The sequence below is a fragment of the Bos indicus genome, chromosome 21, assembly GCF_029378745.1.
Source record: "Bos indicus isolate NIAB-ARS_2022 breed Sahiwal x Tharparkar chromosome 21, NIAB-ARS_B.indTharparkar_mat_pri_1.0, whole genome shotgun sequence".
In the NCBI taxonomy this organism is placed as follows: domain Eukaryota; kingdom Metazoa; phylum Chordata; class Mammalia; order Artiodactyla; family Bovidae; genus Bos; species Bos indicus.
In genome coordinates, this window is record NC_091780.1 from 28,024,700 (window position 1) to 28,042,466 (window position 17,767).

Genomic DNA, 17,767 nt, shown 5'->3' on the forward strand with positions numbered 1-17,767 from the left:
GGCTTGGGACTGAGTCTTCTGAAGAGTTGACTGCCTCACATGCCTCTGGGACAGTCCTGTGCATGCGTGCTAAGTTGTTTCAGTCATGTCCAACTGTGTGTGACCCCATGAACTGTAGCCCTTCAGGCTCCCCTGTTTACGGGATTCTCTAGGCGAGAATACTGGAGTGGGTTGTCATTTCCTTCCCCAGGGGATCGTCCCAAGCCAGGGATCAAACCTGGGTCTCCTGCATTGCAGGTGGATTCTTTACTGTCTGAGCCGCCAGGAAAGTGGTACAGAGATGCTGGGCAGACAATGTGGGCCCAGGTTCCCCTAGGTAGCCACAGATAACAAAGGCCCTGGAAAGGCAGCTTCAGTCAGGGAAGGCGGAAAGGCTCAATGTGGGGGTGGGGGGTAGTGAGGGGTGGAGGGGGCTGAGCGCAAAGCCAGCAGGACCCAGTGCTTCCCTCCCCCAGCCAGCAAGCACATGTTCCAGACAACCAGCCTGGGATGGGAGCTGTACCCCCCACAGCAGGAAGCCCAGGGTGGAGCTAGGGAAGCAGACACCAGACAGCTTGTTATCTGGAATTCTCTGCAGGGCAGGCCTCCCAGGGAAGGAAGAAACGCTCTGGCCCAGCCCACAGCATTGACAGGGCCTCATCCAAACAGGGGACGGGAAATGTGGGGAAGCTACTATGGAAAAAGCTTGCACTGAGGGGTCGGGCCAGCATCCCCGTGATCCATCCTTTCTTTCTTGGGGACCCTTGCAAGCCCAGCTCCTTCCACCAGAACCGAGGCACAGGGCCCAGGCCCCAAGGAAGGGAGTAAGGGTGGCTGTGGGTGGTTTTCCGTTTACTTTCTCTGCACAGCACTGTCGTCAACTCCAGCAGACGGCCTCCCCTGGCCCCCGTGACGTCTGGGGACACAGAAGTCCTTGATTCTCTGAGGGCTTCTTCTGCTGGGAACCACCCTGGGGGAGAGCCTCCGCTCCGGGCTTGGTAATGTCTTCAAAGCTTCAAAGACTGCAATGAAACCTGGTGCCTGGCAAGTGATGGCTCATTAACTCTGGCCCCATAATAATTATTATTTTTTTAATTAATTTATTTATTTTGGTTGGGTTGGGTCTTCATTGCTGTGCAGGCTTTTCTCTAATTGCTGAGACCTAGGGCTACTCTGTGGTTGTGGTGGGGGGCTTCTCATTGCGGTGGCTTCTCTTGTTGCAGAGCATGGGTTCTAGGTCACACGGGCCTTAGTAGTTGTGGTTCCTGGGCTCTAGAGCACAGGCTCAGTAGTTGTGGTACCTGGGCTTACTTGCTCTGCATTGTGTGTGATCTTCCTGGATCCAGGATTGAACACACCCATGTCTCCTGCATTGGCAGCTGGATTCTTTACCACTGAGCCACCAGGGAAGACCCTGGCCCCAGAATTCTTGTCTCCAGACAGAGAATGACAGGCCCAGAAAGGGTGTCATCATGCTTTCCAGCTACTGTAACAAAGCAGTACAGACTGGGTGGTTTATGAACAATAGAAATACACTCTTCACTGTCTGGAGGCTAGAAGTCTGAGATTGAAGTACCTATAGGGTTGGGTGAGGGACCTCTTCTGGGTGGCAGACTTCTCACTGTGTCCTCACAAAGGCGAAAGGGACAGTCTAAGGAGCTCCACATCTCTTATAATCTCTAATGAATAATCTCTAAACCCATTGATGAGGTCTTCATGACCTAAACACCCACCAATAAACCATCACACTGAGTGTACAGATTCCAACATGTGAATTTGGGGGGGACACGATGCTCAGACCATAGCAAAGGAGGTAGAGAGAGACTGGGCCACCTGAGCTACAGACAGTAGACTGGCTGTCTTCCCAAGTGCCCGGGGCATGAAGGCCACTGGGAGAGTAAACTCGGGGTGGTGATGTGTTGCCTGCCTGGGCTCCCTCAGTGGGCCCCACTATATCTATTCTTTCCTTAATAATGGAACCCTTGATTTTGAGAGTGGCACATGGCTATCTGAACCAATTCTGACCAATGGAATATGAGTGGCATCACCAAGAATAACTTCCATTCCAGGAATTAGGTGTTTTTTTCTTTTTAATTTAATTCAATTTTCTTTTCCAGGAAGTAGTTTTAAAAGGATAGGGCAAGTCCTTCCTCCCTTTTTATCCTTCTGCTGCTAGAATGTCAACATGATGGCTGGAGCTGAAGCAGTCATCTTGGGCGATGAGATAATCCTAGGAATGGAAGCTGCACATAGGTGATCCTGGGAGGGGTGGAGCCAGAGCCTCAATATGCTGCAGCCTCCTTAACAGACCTTCCTCCTCACACATGGAGAAACTGGTGTCTTGTTTAAGTCACTGTTGTTTTAGGATATCTTTCACTCACAGCTGAAGATAGTCGTAGCTGCTATACCACTCTCAGAGGTTTTAGAGTGAATTACATTTCTCATGAAAAAAGTCAACCAGTGATTACAAGTGATCTCACTGCACAGGAGCACCATAGCTAAGCTCAGGCAATTTACTTAGGGATGACCCTGGTCTTGTCAGGGACAAGGCCTCCTACATGTGGCCATGTTACCATGACTGTGGTGACAATGGTGTGTGTCTGTGACTTGTTCAGTCACTCAGTCGTGTCCAACTCTTTGTGACGCCATGGACTGCAGCAACCCAGGCTTCCCTGTCCTTCACTATCTCCCAGAGTTTGCTCAAACTCTTGTCTGTGGAGTCGATGATGCCATACAATTATCTTGTCCTCTGTCATCTGCTTCTCCTCCTGCCCTCAATCTTTGTCAGCATCAGGGTCTTTTCCAATGAGTTGGCTCTTCGCATCAGGTAGCCAAAGTATTGGAGCTTCAGTTTCAGCATCAGTCCTTCTAATGAATATTCAAGACGATTTCCTTTAGGATTGACTAGTTTGATCTCCTTGCAGTCCAAGGGACTCTAAAGAGTATTCTCCAGTGCCACAGTTCAAAAGCATCAATTCTTTGGCGCTCAGCCTTCTTTATGGTCCAACTCTGGAACTTACAGGCACGCAAAAGAAGGAAACCAGCTCAGGTGTCCAGGGGCAGACGGAGCACCCTTTTACTCTCCTCCCCTCTCCAACCCCCCTGGAAATGGCAACTGAGCACCATCCCAAGCAGACCTGAGGGATGGGCAAGGGGCACAGGTGAGTAACGGTGGGCTCCTGCCTGACATACTTTCAGAAAATAAAAACAGGCATGACTGTATAGATTTGTAAGCCAAGGTAGAGGAGACTGCAGCTCAGCCCGTGTGCAGGAGGCAGCCCAGGTAGAGGTGCTAGGCTCCCCAGCACCTGGGGAGGCTGTGAGCTCAGTCTGCAATTGAGGAACAGGACTGGCTGGGGGCTTTCCTGCAGGGAAGGGGAGTGATGGTGGAGGGACTGTCCACAGAGCCTCAGGGTGAGCACTCCGCTTACTTGGAAGCTCCACCAGAAGGCTGGCATTGTCCGGTTTGGGCTTGGAAGTGACCCTGAGGGTATCACTGGCCAGGTCTCTGGGGTGAAGAGGCCCAGCCCCCTCCACTGAAGGCTACGGATAATGTATTACCGATGAGTCACTCTTTGGACGGAGCTGGAGCCAGTCTTCTCGGGAAGGGGAGAGGCCTGCTGAGGAAACAGCCCTAGACCACAGGGGGAGCCTTGCTGGCTGTCCAATCACCTCAGTCTCGGATGTGCAAACTGGCAACTGAAAGAGATAGTCACCACAAGAGAGAAGGACCCGGATTAACCAAGTAAGAGCCGTCCTGGGAAGACAGATAATAAAGGCGATGAGCAGAACTTAGAAATCATAGTTAATATCTCAGATGTTTGAGGAGGTACTGCATTCACAAAACAAGAACAAGTAGCCAGAAAAAGGAAAAGTCAGGGAACAAGAAAAAGTTCAGAGAGATTAAAAATGTGATTGTTATACAAAAAATCAGGAAAAGGACTGGAAAACAGAGTCAAGGAAACTTCCCAGAGTAGGGCAAAAAGATGAAAAATATGAAAGACAGTTAAGAGTTGTGTGGTGTCAGTCCAGGATGTCCAAAATATGTCTAATATCAGTTCAGAAACTAATAAGATTCAGCTTAAGCAGTGCTTAGGGAGAAATTTATAGCTTTAAATGTCTACATTAAGAAAGGGATTTCCCTGGTGGTACAGCAGTTAAGATTCTGTGCTTCCAATGCAGGAGGCACAGGTTCTATCCCTGGCTGGAGAATAGATCCCACAAGCCATGAGGCCAAAAAAAAAAAAAAAAAAAAAAAGAAAGAGGAAAAACCTCCAAATCAATAATCTAACATCTAATCTTCCAGCTAAAAACACTGGGGGAAGAAAGGAGCGAAATAAATCTTAACAAGGCAGAAGGAAAAAAATAATAAAGATTACAACAGAAATTAGTGAAACAGAGAATCTAAAAACAATAGAAAATTCAGTGAAACCAAAAGCTGGTTCTTTGAAAAGTTCAACAAAATTGACAAACCTTTAACTAGATTGACTAAAAAAAAAGAAGATTCAAATTACTAGAATCAAAAAGGAAAGAGAGGACATTACTACCAACTTTATGGAAATAAAAAGGATCATAAAGGAATACTATGAACAGCTCTACGTCAGCAAGTTAGAAAACTTAGATGAAATCAACCAACTCCTAGAAAGATACCAGTTACCAAAACTGACTTAAAAAGAAATATATGGGGCTTCCCTTAGGGCTCAGTGGTTAAGAATCTACTGTTAATGCAGGGTACACAGGTTCAATCACTGGTCTGGGAAGATCCCACATTCCTCAGGGCAACTAAGGTACGCACAACTACTGAGCCTGTGCTCTAGAGCCCGTGCTCTGAAACAAGAGAAGCCACCATAATGAGAAGCCCCAGCACGGCAACAAAGAGTAGTCCTGGCTTGCCGCAACTAGAGAAAAGCCCTCGCAGCAACGAAGACCTAGCACAGACAAAAAATAAATAAAGAAAATTATTAAAAAATCATTTGCCAAAATCCAACACCCCTTCGTAATAAAAATTACTCACAAAGCTAAGAAACAGAAGGAAATATCCTCCACCCAACAAAGGCATCTGTGAATCACCCACAGGTAGCATCGTATTTGGTGAAAGACTGGACCCTTCTCCTCAGATCAGGACCAAGACTGCTTTACCACGTTTATTCAAAGTGTGCTGGAGACTAAGCTGTGTAACTGTCATCACTGGACATAAGAATGCCTGGTCAACCATAATACCATTTCAGGAAGTGCTTCCTGGGAATGCCAGGGGCAGAAATCCAGGGAAGGGGGTCAGAAATCCAGGGAGGGAGGAACTGCTGGGATGTGTCTGGCTGGTGTTGAATGCTTATAGTTTTTTGTTTGTTTTGTTTTGGGGTTATTTTTTGGCCTTGTAGCATGTGGGATCTTAGTTAGCCAATCAGAGATAGAGTCTGTGCCCCCTGCAGTGGAAGCCTTTAATCACTGGATCACCAGGGAAGTCCCTGAACACTTACGTTTTAAGCGTTTTTCTGGATGTTATATTATATTCACAATAAAGAGGGAAAATAGGAGGAGAGAGATGAGAGCAAGTGTGAAACCCTTCCATGTCATGTTATTGGAGGCAGATGTGGATTTGAGACTTTTTCCCCTGGTTCATGGTCATATTTGAAGATCTCTTCCCCACCCTGACCCCCTCATCCTCCCCCAGGAGAGGGGACCCTCTTGAATATTGCTCCTACATCGCTGCCACCCAGGCAGACTCAGCCTCTGACCCAAACTAGACGTTCTGTGCTGGCCAGCCAACCATGCCCAGCTGTCTTCCTTAGACATACGTCTTCCTGCCTCTTCTCAGGCAAAGTCATCCTATTTTTTGTTTGTTTGTTTTTAATTTTTTTTCCCTTGGTTTTTAAAATTGAAAAAAAAATGTTTGCAAGTTCATCTTAATTGGATGTTAGGTAGTGTGCATTTTACCAGACTGGAGGCTCGATATTTTTGTATGTTGAGAAATATTTTTGAGGTTTTTATTCTAAGATGCAAATAAGTTACTCAGAGTTTTTTGATCGTTTTTGGTCTTGCTTTTGTGATTTGTCAGGTGAGTTTGGAGCTGAGCTCAGCCTAGACCGGAGAGTCTGGTTTAACCCTGAGCACCCACCCACCCCTGTTTCTCAGTGAATCTGTTACTCAGTGAATGTGAGGTTCCAGTCTGGCTGGTGAAGGTGGAGCCCCATGTGAACACCCAGCACTGGTCTTTTCTCCTTACAGTGCTCTTCACAGGCATGTGCGAGTGCCCCCAGGGAGCACTCTGCACACCCTCACGGCTCTGTCTTGGCAGCAGTCCCCTTGGGGTCCTCTGTCCTAAGAACTCTAGCTGCCTTTATCTCCTTGGATGTCCAGCTCCATCTTCTGAATTTGGGGAGCCCTCTCTGTTCATCCAGTAGGCCCCTTGTGTGCTCTGCAGCCCATAAACCTCTCGGGCAGTGAGTGGGGCCACCACGGGGCTCACCCATCCATTTCCCATCTCCCAGGGACCACCGTCCTTCCTTGACCAATGTCCTGTTGTTCACGAGCTTGTCTGGTTGTGTTGGTAGTTTCAGGAGGGAGGGTAAATCTGACCTGTGCAACTCCATCCTAGGTGCACCCCTGGTAGGTGGGCTGTACCACGGGTGGAACAGGACAGAAGGTTCTGAGCACAGGGCAGGCAGGGGTCTCAGAATTTCTCTCTACTGCCTTTTTTCACAGGCAGGAGCTGGGGAGGGAGGAGGCCTGAGGAGACAAAAGAGTACAGGGGAGAGAGGAGAGCCAGAGGATCAGGGGACCCTGCGTGATGTCAGCAGCACAGAGGCCCAGAAGCCCCTTGACCAGAGGGCCGGGTGAGCCCCAGCACAGCTCTGGCATTCAGGCTGTGGTCCATGCCTAGGTGGGGTGACCAGGTCCTCGCTTTTGATCACCAGGGAAATATGATTCCCTGGGTCCACCCCACTGAGATTCGCCTCCATAACCCTTCTTTCAAAGTCACCCTCTTCTCAGGCCCCAGTGCTGGGTCAATCCATCCAAGGCCAGCCTCTCGGCCTTGGTCCTGCTGGCCTCTCTAGTTCACAAGCCTGAGAACAGTCCGTTTGTTTGGGTAAAGCCAGAAACCCTCAACAATTCTCTGTCCTGAAATTCTCAAGAAGAACTTGTTTGTTTTTAACTTGAGCCTCTGCCTGGAAAATCTGAGTGACTTCAGCGACAAAACCCTGGACACCAGTGCGTGCATGTGTGCTAAGTCACTTCAGTTATGTCCAACTCTTTGTGATCCCATGGACTGTAGCCTGCCAGGCTCCTCTGTCCCTGGGATTCTCCAGGCAAGGATACTGGAGTGGGCAACCATTCCCTTCTCTGGGGGAATCTTCCCTACCCAGGGATCAAACTTGGGTCTCTTATGTCTCCTGCAGGTAGGTTCTTTGCCACTAGGGAAGCCCCCTAGTACCAGTAGGATATTCAAATGAACCACACAGACCACTGGCCCCCACCTTTCTCTGAACTTCATCAGGACGTGCAGGGCTGTCTGTGCTGAGGCAGAAGACTGGCCCACAGGAAAGTTCAGCCTTTGCTGATGGTGGCCTGGCTTCTTGTCCTAGTGCTTCCACAACATGGGACAGGGCCCAGCCCCTATTCTCCCTGGACGGATGTGTCTGGCTGTTGGTTTCCTTAGACCACATGGCAGGCCCAGTCACCCCACGCCAGGCCGAGACTGCCTCCCTTTTGGGGTCTCCCTTGGCCTGAGCATACTGCAGGGCCCGGGAATGCCGGCCTTCCATCCTCCTTCCTTCGCTGCTCTCCAGAGGACAAAGACAAGCATCCAGGCTCCTCTGCCAATGGTGGCTGCCCCGTGTTCACTGGGGCTATGACAGCCCAGTGCCCTGGTCAACACTTGTCTCTGCGGGTGAGTGTGCTTGGTTTCTCCCTGCTAGTGGGTATGCTTGGATTCTAGAGTCCTTGAGGGCCCCAGGGATCATCAACTAAGACACGCCCACACTGGATGCTCAGCCTGAGAGGTCTTCCCAAGCCCTCAGTCTGGACACAGGCTGGCCTGGCTGGAGGAGGGCTGATGCTGATCATCATCTTTGGCCCCAAGCCAGTCCCTCAGGGATGCAGCCACCCCAGCTGCTCCTGCCCATTCCATGGGGGGTGATGTTCACCACAATCTGTCTCTCAGCTGCTCTCCACCCTGCAGGGTTCCCAGGCCCCAGACAGCTAGGAGACACAGCTCCTCACCTTTCTCTTTTGAGCACCTGCAGGGAAGATGCTATAGGCACTAAGGGAAGATGGAATGAGGCCCAATGAGTCCTACTGCAGGAGATTATGCCTGTCGGAGGATGGAAGGCCAGTATCCTCCTGACAGCTGGTACTGGAGCCTGGGGTAACACGCATCGGCTCAGTGCCTTGCAGCCATGATCTTGTCCCAGGTGGCATCTTGATCATCCCCATTCTGCAGATGGAGAAGGAGGCTCAGAGGGTTTGTCTGCTTGCTCAGACTCACACAGCCAGACAGGCGCTGGCCAACACGGTAAAATGCCAGATCAGTCCCAGCAAGAGACAGGCAGGGAGAGTACACAGAGGAGGTGGCTTTGACCTAGGCTCCGGGGATGGGCTTGCAGACAGAGAACAGAGAGGAAGGGCAGAGAACAAAGGGCATAGACGAATCCGGGTGCTGGCTATCCACTGAGCCTGGCCCTGGGGTGTGTGGCAGGGGCAGGATGGGCTCAGGTCTGGGTACCCCCCGCCACCCCAGGTCGCAGGGGTGTGGAAGGTATTCTGCTAGGCAGTGACTCCTTCCATAGGGCTAGACCTGCTGGGGCCTGAAGCTGGTTATGAAGAGAAATCTAAAACAGGTTTGTGGGTGAGTCAGTAGCTGGGAGTGCACAAAAAAATAGGCCTCTTGGAGGTCTTCCCTCAGCTCCTGCAGATCGGGTGGCTGCCCACGCCTGCTTGCTGGACGGCCAGGACCACAGTGACCCAAGGACCAGCGGGAGCAGGTTTGCTGGGCCGCAGGGTGCCTTCCTGCGGGACCTGGCCTCACTGTTTTGTCTACAGTGCTGCAGGGGGTGGGGGAAGGGACGCTGGCCAAGGCTACATCTGAGACCTTGTTCCCAACCACAGACGGGGCGGGTTGGTCGGAAAATATTCCTTTCCTGAGACATAGAAGCTCAGCCTCTTTGAATCACTTGGCCACTTCCTTCCTGTGTGTGTCTTACGCACACTGGCTGGGGGACCAGGCGGGTTCAGGGTGTGTTGTTGTTGCTTGTTTTTAAGTTTATGTCTACTGTCTTGTTCCTTTTCAAGTTGCACGAGAGAGGGGTGGGGTTCGTCCTAAGAGGCCTTTGTCACTGAAGCGGATGTCGGAGATGACTTGGGTTTTCTCTGCAAGTGAAAAACCTCTACTTGTGAGAATGAAAAGGAAGAAGGGTCTCCTTAGGGCCACAGGTAAGGACCTTCACAGGTGACATCATGCTTAGTCTCAAATCAGCCTCAAGATGCAGGTAAGACAGATAAAGAATGTGAGGACCAGGGAAACTGTGGTTGCATCTTGGAGCCACTGTTTGCTGCATCTTAAGTCCAAGTTGTTCCTGGACATCCATGGGCCATGTCAACATTCCCTCCAGTGTCTGTGCCAGCGGGCACCCAGTCTTCCCCCACCCCTTGTCTCCGCTCTGCTAAATGTGTCTGCTAATGGTTTCCTGAGATCAAGGGAACTTTGGCTTGCCAGTGTTCCTTTCTCTTTAGGTAAACAGAATACAAAGGGGTTTCTCCAACATCCTTGGCTGTGACTCACAGGAGATGACACAATTCATGTGGCAACCCCATACACACACACACACACACAATTGTACACATGTATATATGCATATGTGTATAAACATGTGTACATGTGTAGACAAATGTTTATCTATAACGGAGATAATTTTCACAAGAAACACTGGCTGTATGTGCCCCGCACTCAGCCTCTCTGTGATACATGCACATTTTCTGTATAGTTGCACACACACAAACATGTGAATCTGTAACTGATGCAAAATTTAGGAAACATCAACTCGCCCTGTATGTGATACACTTGATGTGTGATCCACCCCATTTTCTGCCAGCTGTCTCCTACTGAACTGTGTCCATACATTAGTGATCATAGTTGATGTGTCAATGGTTGGCAAGCACTGAAAGGGAAGTGGTTGTGTTGGTGGGCCTCATAGTCCCGCACCCCATGCCCTGGCACCTGCACTCCATGCAGTCAGGCATACCTCCTTGCCAACACTTGTAATTTGATTTTTATTCTAGTTGGATCTAGTCTAGTGAGTGTGAACTAGTATCAATTGTGGATTTGATTTTTACTTCCCTGTCAGTTAATGATGTTGAACATCTTATGACCTCTTTGTTGAAATATCTATTCAGATCCTTTGCCCATTTTTAATTGGGTTATTTGAGTTTTAGTTGTTGAGATGTCACGGTTCTTTGTATATTCTGAATGCAAGTTCCTTATCAGATACACGATTTGCAGTTTTTTCCCTCCCATTCTGTGGGTTGTCTTACTTTTGTTGCCTTTGCTTTCGGTGCTGTATCTAGTCTAACCCAAGGTAATGAAGATTTATTTCTGTTTCCTTCTAAAAGTTTTATAGTCTTAGGTATTTCATTTGGATTTATGTTTCATTTGGAGTTAATTTTTGTATACCATGTGACACCTCAACAACTGAGAGAGTCATTTCCTAGGCAGGTTGATAAGAAGTCTAGGGGTCCCCAAGGAAAGAGGGGTCTGGAATTCTCAAGGAGGAAGAAAGGACAAACTTTTTTTCCTCTACATTCTTTAGGATTATATAACAATAATGTATCCTGCCTGAGGACAGTCTCTGGATTAAACCTTCTGGCTAATTCTGTTATCTTAAAATGTAAATTATGGGAGTAGGTCTGGTCTTTACAAGGATTATATAACAATGTATCCTGCTTGAGGACAGTCTCTGGATTAAACCTTCTGGCTAATTCTGTTATGTTAAAATGTAAATTATGGGAGTAGGTCTGGTGAGGTCTTTACAACCTCCAGACATTCTTTGGATTCATTGGATAGTATATAACTCCATTGCTAACCTACCTCTTCTGATGTCTATGTCAGAAGCTTTCTCTATCTCCTTTATACTTTAACAAAACTTTATTACACAAAAACTCTGAGTGATCAAGCCTCGTCTCTGGCCCCAGATTGAATTCTTCTCCTCTGGAGGCCAAGAATCCCGGCATCTTTGAGTGGTTCAACAACAACCTTTCACAACCAAAGGGCCTTCAACTGATTGGGTGAGGCCCACCTGTTTTCCAGAGGATAATCTACTTTACTCAAAGTGTACTAATTCATATGTTAATCACATCTAAACAATATATTCACATATATATCCATATATACATATGTGTGTATGTGTGTGCTTAGTCACTCAGTCATGTCCAACTCTTTGTGACCCTTTGGACTGTAGCCTGCTGGGCTCCTCTATCCATGGGATTCTCCAGGCAAGAATACTGGAATGAGTTGCCATGCCCTTCTCCAGGGGATCTTCACAACCCAGGGATCGAATCGTGTCTGCTGTGTCTGTTGGATTGCAGGTAGATTCTTTACCCATTGCTGCTGCTAAGTCGCTTCAGTCGTGTCCGACTCTGTGCAACCTCATAGACAGCAGCCTACCAGGGTCCCCCATCCCTGGGATTCTCTAGGCAAGAATCCTGGAGTGGGTTGCCATTTCCTTCTCCAATACATGAAAGTGAAAAGACAAAGTGAAGTCACTCAGTTGTGTCCGACTCTTAGCGACCCCGTGGACTGCAGCCTATTAGGCTCCTCCATCCATGGGATTTTCCAAGCAAGATTACTGGAGTGGGGTGCCATTGCCTTCTCCAATATATATATATACACACACATACATATATACATATACTGTGTGCCTGAGTAGTTGGGGCAAATTATGGACAACAGATAAGATATAAAAAACAAAAAAGCCCAACTGCCACTTCTGAAGAGCCTGGAGCAAAGCACATGCCCCCTGCACACACAGCACCACTCAACACAAATCACCTAAGCCCCACTCCGGCCCCACCCCTGGACCCACCCTGACCCTCACCCCATATAAGAAACCAGCTCACCACCACCCACACCTCAGGGAGCAAGTAAGGGAACCTATTGTTTATTCTCACTGCTCCACCTTCCCCGCTGCTGTAGCAGAGATCCCCACCCCCCCCACCCCAGTAAAGCCTTGCCTAAATCTCTTGTCTGGCCTCTGATCAATTTCTATTGATTAAGGAGGCCAAGAACCCTGGTCGGTAGTTGGGAGGAGCCCACCCATAGGCCCCGAGGCAGCAGAAGGCACTCTGGTCCTGGCTGGAGGCCTCCACAACCTTCTAGGTCTGCAGGTGGGTCCCACACCCTGATGGCCTAGGACCCCCACTCATGGCCACCCCTGTCCTGGGTGTCTTGGCCCAGGCAGAGGTATGGAACATGAGACAGGATCGGTTTGGGGCCCACTTTGGGAGATATGAAGCAGAGCTCAAGGGGAGAAAAGATAGAGGCTGAAGAATAACACTTGAACTGGGCCCCACGTTGACTCTGATCAGCTTCTAAGTGCAGGGAAACGCTGCTCTTAGCAGCTAAGCAGCTGCATCCTCCTTGGGCCGGGAGGTCAGCAGGGAGATGAGACCCAGGTCATTTCCAGTCCTCTTAGCCTAGTTCCAGCTGAGCAGAGCCCAGTGGGCATCAACATGACCTCATCCAGATGCCGAGTGCCTCTCCAGCCCCCACCCCTTGGCCTCCGGAGGTATGGGGACACTTGTCACTTCTCAGGGCACACTGGCCCTTCTCCTCTGGTCCCCACTGGGGCATGCGTTTGAGGTCAGCGGCTGTGTGCCTGGTGTCCAGCCACTCTTGGCTCTGCCCACCTCCACGTCCTGTGGCACCAGCAGCATCACTCAACAGCTGTTTGCCCACACCTGATGCAATGCTTCTTTTCTGAGGATGTGATCCTGCTGCTACTGCTGCTGCTGCTGCTAAATCACTTCAGTCTTGTCCGATTCTGTGCGACCCCAGAGACAACAGCCCACCAGGCTCCCCCATCCCTGGGATTCTCCAGGAAAGAACACTGGAGTGGGTTGCCATTTCCTTCTCCAATGCATGAAAGTGAAAAGTATAAGTGAAGCCGCTCAGTCGTGTCCGACTCCTAGCAACCCCGTGGACTGCAGCCCACCAGGCTCCTCCATCCATAGGATTTTCCAGGCAAGAGTACTGGAGTGGGTTGCCATTGCCTTCTCCATGTGATCCTGCAAAGGGACTCAAAACAGTGAAGGCAAGTGAAGAAGGAGGGCTTGTGACCAAAGAAACACCTACTGCTCATCAAGAAGCACAATTTCAGGCTAGGGCTGTCCACTCCCACAGTGGGCAGTGCTGCTGCTGGAAAGCAGGATTCTGCTTCATTTTCTTAATGATATTTTTTTTGATGTGGACCATTTTAGAAGTTTTTGTTGAACTTGTTGCAATATTGCTTCTGCATGTGGGACTTTAGTTCCCTGATCAGGGATCGAACCTGCACTGCATGCATTGAAAGGTGAAGTCTTTTTAAATTTTATTTATTTATTATTTGTTTTTGGCTGCGGTCAGTCTTCATTGCCATTCGGGCTTTTCTCTAGTTGCAGCAAGGAGGGGCTACTCTCTAGTTGTGGTGCCTGGGCTTCTCTTGTTGCGGAGCACAGGCTCTAGAGCACAGGCTCAGTAGTTGTGGCACACAGGTTAAGTTGCTCTGCTGCATATGGGATCTTCCTGTACCAGGGATTCAACCCATATTCCCCAAATGGCAGGCTAATTCTTTACCACTGAGCCACCAGGGACACCCAGAAGGCAGTCTTAACCAATGAACCCCCAGGGAGTTCCCAGAATTCCTCTTTTGATGTTGTATTTGATATGCACACAGTCCGCTCGCATGGATGCAGAAGTTCTCACTGGGCATCTTCATCCAGGCTCACACCAGCCAGGACACCCAAACAACACACACACTCTGCAGGCGGGCGGATGCTGCTTTGGAGTGTGGGTGACCAGACCCCAGTTCCCTGCCTCACTGTTCCCTTTACCTAAATCTGATTTCCAGCCCTTTTCAGATTGCTTTCCACGTCCTTCTGTCATGCATGTGTAAAATCTATTCACAACTTTATCAAAACATCTCTTTGGGAAAAAGTGAGCTTGGGAAGAAAGTGTGAACGTTGAGTCCTGTTTTTCCAAAAGACTCTCCATCTGCACCCCCACTGGAAGCAGAGTCATTTTCACGAGCTGCTTGGGAATTTCCTGTTTATTTACCCGGGCTTCCAGACAAACCGGGACTCCGGCCCCGCCTCCCCCCACGGCAGTCAACTTGGCACAAGGAGACGTCTGGCCCGGCTGGGGAGCTAAGAGTGACTCACCTCAAACCTTCCCACCCCAGCGGCCCCTGCCCACCGTGGGCTGCAGCAGATGGAGGCTCCGGGCACCTGGGACCAGAGGGAAACCCCCACAGGACACCTTCCAGCAAGAGAGAGGAGACAACCAGATCTCAGCCTGGAACAGAGCAGGCCTGTCGCCCCTCTATTCTCCCTGCAGCAGAATTGGGGGTGGCTGTGGAGGAAGGACTGTGCCCCCCTTTCAATGGCTAAGTCAGAGGTCTCTCTTGGTAACAGTCACATTGCACTTGAAAATATGTGGGTTATTTTCAAATATCTTTTGGTATTAATTTCTAATATAATTCCACTGTGATAAGAGAACAGACTCTGTATGATTTCATCACCTTTAGACCAGGACATTTTTGCACCTTGTTTTACGCCCCTGGATATGTTCCAGTGTCTCCTGATTTATAGTCTATGGGAACTTGAATAGAATTTGTATCCTGCTGTTGTGTGAAAATTGTATAGATCTTTATTATATTGAATTGGTTCATGGTGCTTTTCAGATCTAACTATATACTTCTACTTCTCTGTCTAGTCTTTCTATTAATTTTTTGTGAGTCTGATATTGAAACTCCAGTTAAAAATCTTTATTTATTTACTTAAAAAATAATTGTAATATGTAGTGACTTTGTTCTGTATTTTCCAAGTTTCCTGTAAATGTTGTCATACTTTCATAATTTAAAAAAGAAGAAAAAAAAGAGAAACGTGCCCCTGAGATGGGCATAATGTGTACACAGGAGATCCCCAGAGAGACCAGAGACACCTCCCTGGGCAGACATGCTACCAGGCATGGACATGCGCACGCACATGCGCACGCACGCACACACACAGAGGCACTCATTCCCCTCAGCCAAGGCCTCCTGTATACTCACTTCCTCTTCCTTCCGTGAAGGCCACATCACAGCCAGGCTTGTGGCTGCCCTGCCAGGCCTGACACTGGGAGTCTTTTCTCTCGGAGGCTTGCAGGCAAGACCATCAGACAGGCCAGCCTCACCCCTACATCCACCCTGGGGGCAGGGAGAGGGTTGCAGGGAGGGTTGGTCCCTTCCCCGCTGCTGCCCCTCCCGTTGCCTATGGCCTCCGAGCCCATTTTGAGCCCCTGCTGCTCTGCTCTACTATTTCTCAGACTTTAGTAGGTAATTCCACAGTCAGGAGGGAGCAGCCTCCATGGTCCAGGGCTGCGGAGGCCAGGAGGTAGATGGTCCCTCAGAGCAGGAAGCCACAGGGCCCTCAGCCAGCGCGTCCTGGGTCCCCCATGCCCCCAGCCCCACCAAGCTCACCCCGCCCACAGGCCTGTGGCTGGCGGAGCAGTCCAGTGACGGGTGATCAGCAGTGGCAGGTTCTCTTCAATTCTTTCCTTTCTCCCAGGTTGATTTCCATCTCAAGAGAAGTCCCAAGATTCAGAGGATTCAGACAGGAAGAGAGATGAATTCTAGGAACGAAGTTTTCATGATGGTTTAACTTCAACATAAGTGGAGATGGTCCTTCTCCCACCTCTGTGTGTGGGTAGTTGAAGGGGACACCTGTCCCTCAGGTCACTAAGCTGGGCTTGCCAGAGAAAATCCTGATGCCTACGTGCTGTGGACTCAGTTTCTATGTGACAACCCTGCATCCACAATTCCTACCTTAAGCCCTAATCTTCTAGGTTATGGGATGAAGAGGGGGCCTTTGGGAGGTCATGAGGGTGGGGTCTTCAAGAATGGGACTGGTGTCCTTTAAGGACAGCCCAGAGGAACTTCCTTGGTGGTCCAGTGGCTAAGAGTCTGGCTCCCAGTGCAGAGACTGTGGGTTTGATCCAACATGACACATGTCGTGCGGTGTGGCCAAGAATAAATAAATAAATAAAATACTAGGAAGTGGGCTCTCACCACACATGAACCTGCTAGCACCTTGATTGTGGGACTTCCCAGTCTCCAGAATCATGAGAAACAAATCTCTGCTGTTTATAAGCTGCTCAGGCTCTGGAATTCTGTTCTAGCAGCCCCAACAGATTACTACACCAGTTAAATTTGAGTGGAAAGTCAACGGAAAGCTGTTGTTAGTATAAGTATGTTCTAAATATTGTCTTCATCATTGATCAGAAATTCAGATTCAACTGGGTATCCTACATTTTATTTTTTCTTTCTAATCTGGCCACCCTACCCATACCTTCTGTCTGAGGCTCGTTTCTCCTCCAAGAAGCAGCTGACTGGGGGATGCGTATGGTCCTCTTCCCACAGGCCCTCTACCCTGCCAGGGGTCGCTCCTGGTGGGTCCTTCCCCTTCGTCAGTCCTCCCAGCCCTGCTGTTCTTCATTCTGCCCAGTTGGCCCTTCCCACCCCATCTGGCCCTGAGCCTCCGGGGACTGGCCTCCAGTGCTCCTGAAAGGTGTGCACCCTAGCCGTCCCTCTGTCCCCGCTGTCCCCTGGCCTTGCCTCCAGCTCCTCCACCCTCTCTGGGCCTCTCCTCCAGCAGAGGTTCACCGAGTACTTTCTCAGCTCCAGGCCAGGTGGAGCGGGGAGCAGTGGGGGGAAGCAGGACTCCAGGGCCCAGACCATCTACAGGGTTTGCAGAGGGCCTTCTCCTTGCTGTGTTCTCACATGGGGGGAGTGGGGAGGTGGAGGGAGGTGGAAGGAGAGAGAGAGAGAAGCAGCTCTGGCCTCGTCTTATAAGGACATTAATCCCATCACAAGCTCCCCAACCCCATGACCTAATCACCCCAGAGGTCCCACCTCCAAATCCCATCATATTGGGGCATAGAATTTCCATATATGAATTTTGATGGGCACCCAAATATTCTGTTCATCACCATCTGTAACAGAAAGCAAAGACAAAGGAGCATCGCAACTATTACCCTACCACTTTCAGCAGACAGGGATCCCCAGCAAACGTTCTTCACAGCCAGATTCTCCCCAGGGACTCGCTGCCCTCTCCTGAGGCACGATTTTCACCATCCACCCTTGGGCATCTGGGAGTCCAGAGCATCCACAGGAGATGAAACCCAATGGGTTTCATCCATGTTCACAAAGCACCTGCCATATGGCTGCCAGAATCACAATACCTGAAGCAGGAAATAAGCACAAACATTGACCAAGTAGGAAAGGGCCCTAGGGGTTTTTTTGGAGGGTGGACGTGGTGGAGAGGAGCCTTCAAAAAATATTCAAAGGTTAAAGCTACTTTTAAAACATTTTTCCTTTAGAGGCAGTGATTTGTGATTATATCTATTGCATATCTCTTTCAGGCACCCAGAGAAGAACTTTTTAACACATGGTATCAAAAAATCTAACTGATGTCATTGATCATTTTTAAATAAAAACTTGTTTTTGAAGTGGATTGCTTGCTTGATTATTCATTTTGTTTCTCAGCAGGGAAATGAATGGATCTG

The 17,767-nt window shown here is 49.4% G+C and overlaps 1 long non-coding RNA gene across 1 annotated transcript; it reads left to right on the top strand.

The window, feature by feature from the left end:
• The first annotated feature begins 499 nt into the window (after window positions 1-499).
• Window positions 500-17,715, top strand: LOC139178198 (uncharacterized). The gene is made up of 2 exons (XR_011562593.1): window positions 500-9,408; window positions 15,772-17,715. It is a non-coding gene; the product is annotated as an uncharacterized lncRNA (long non-coding RNA).
• Window positions 17,716-17,767: the final 52 nt, after the last annotated feature.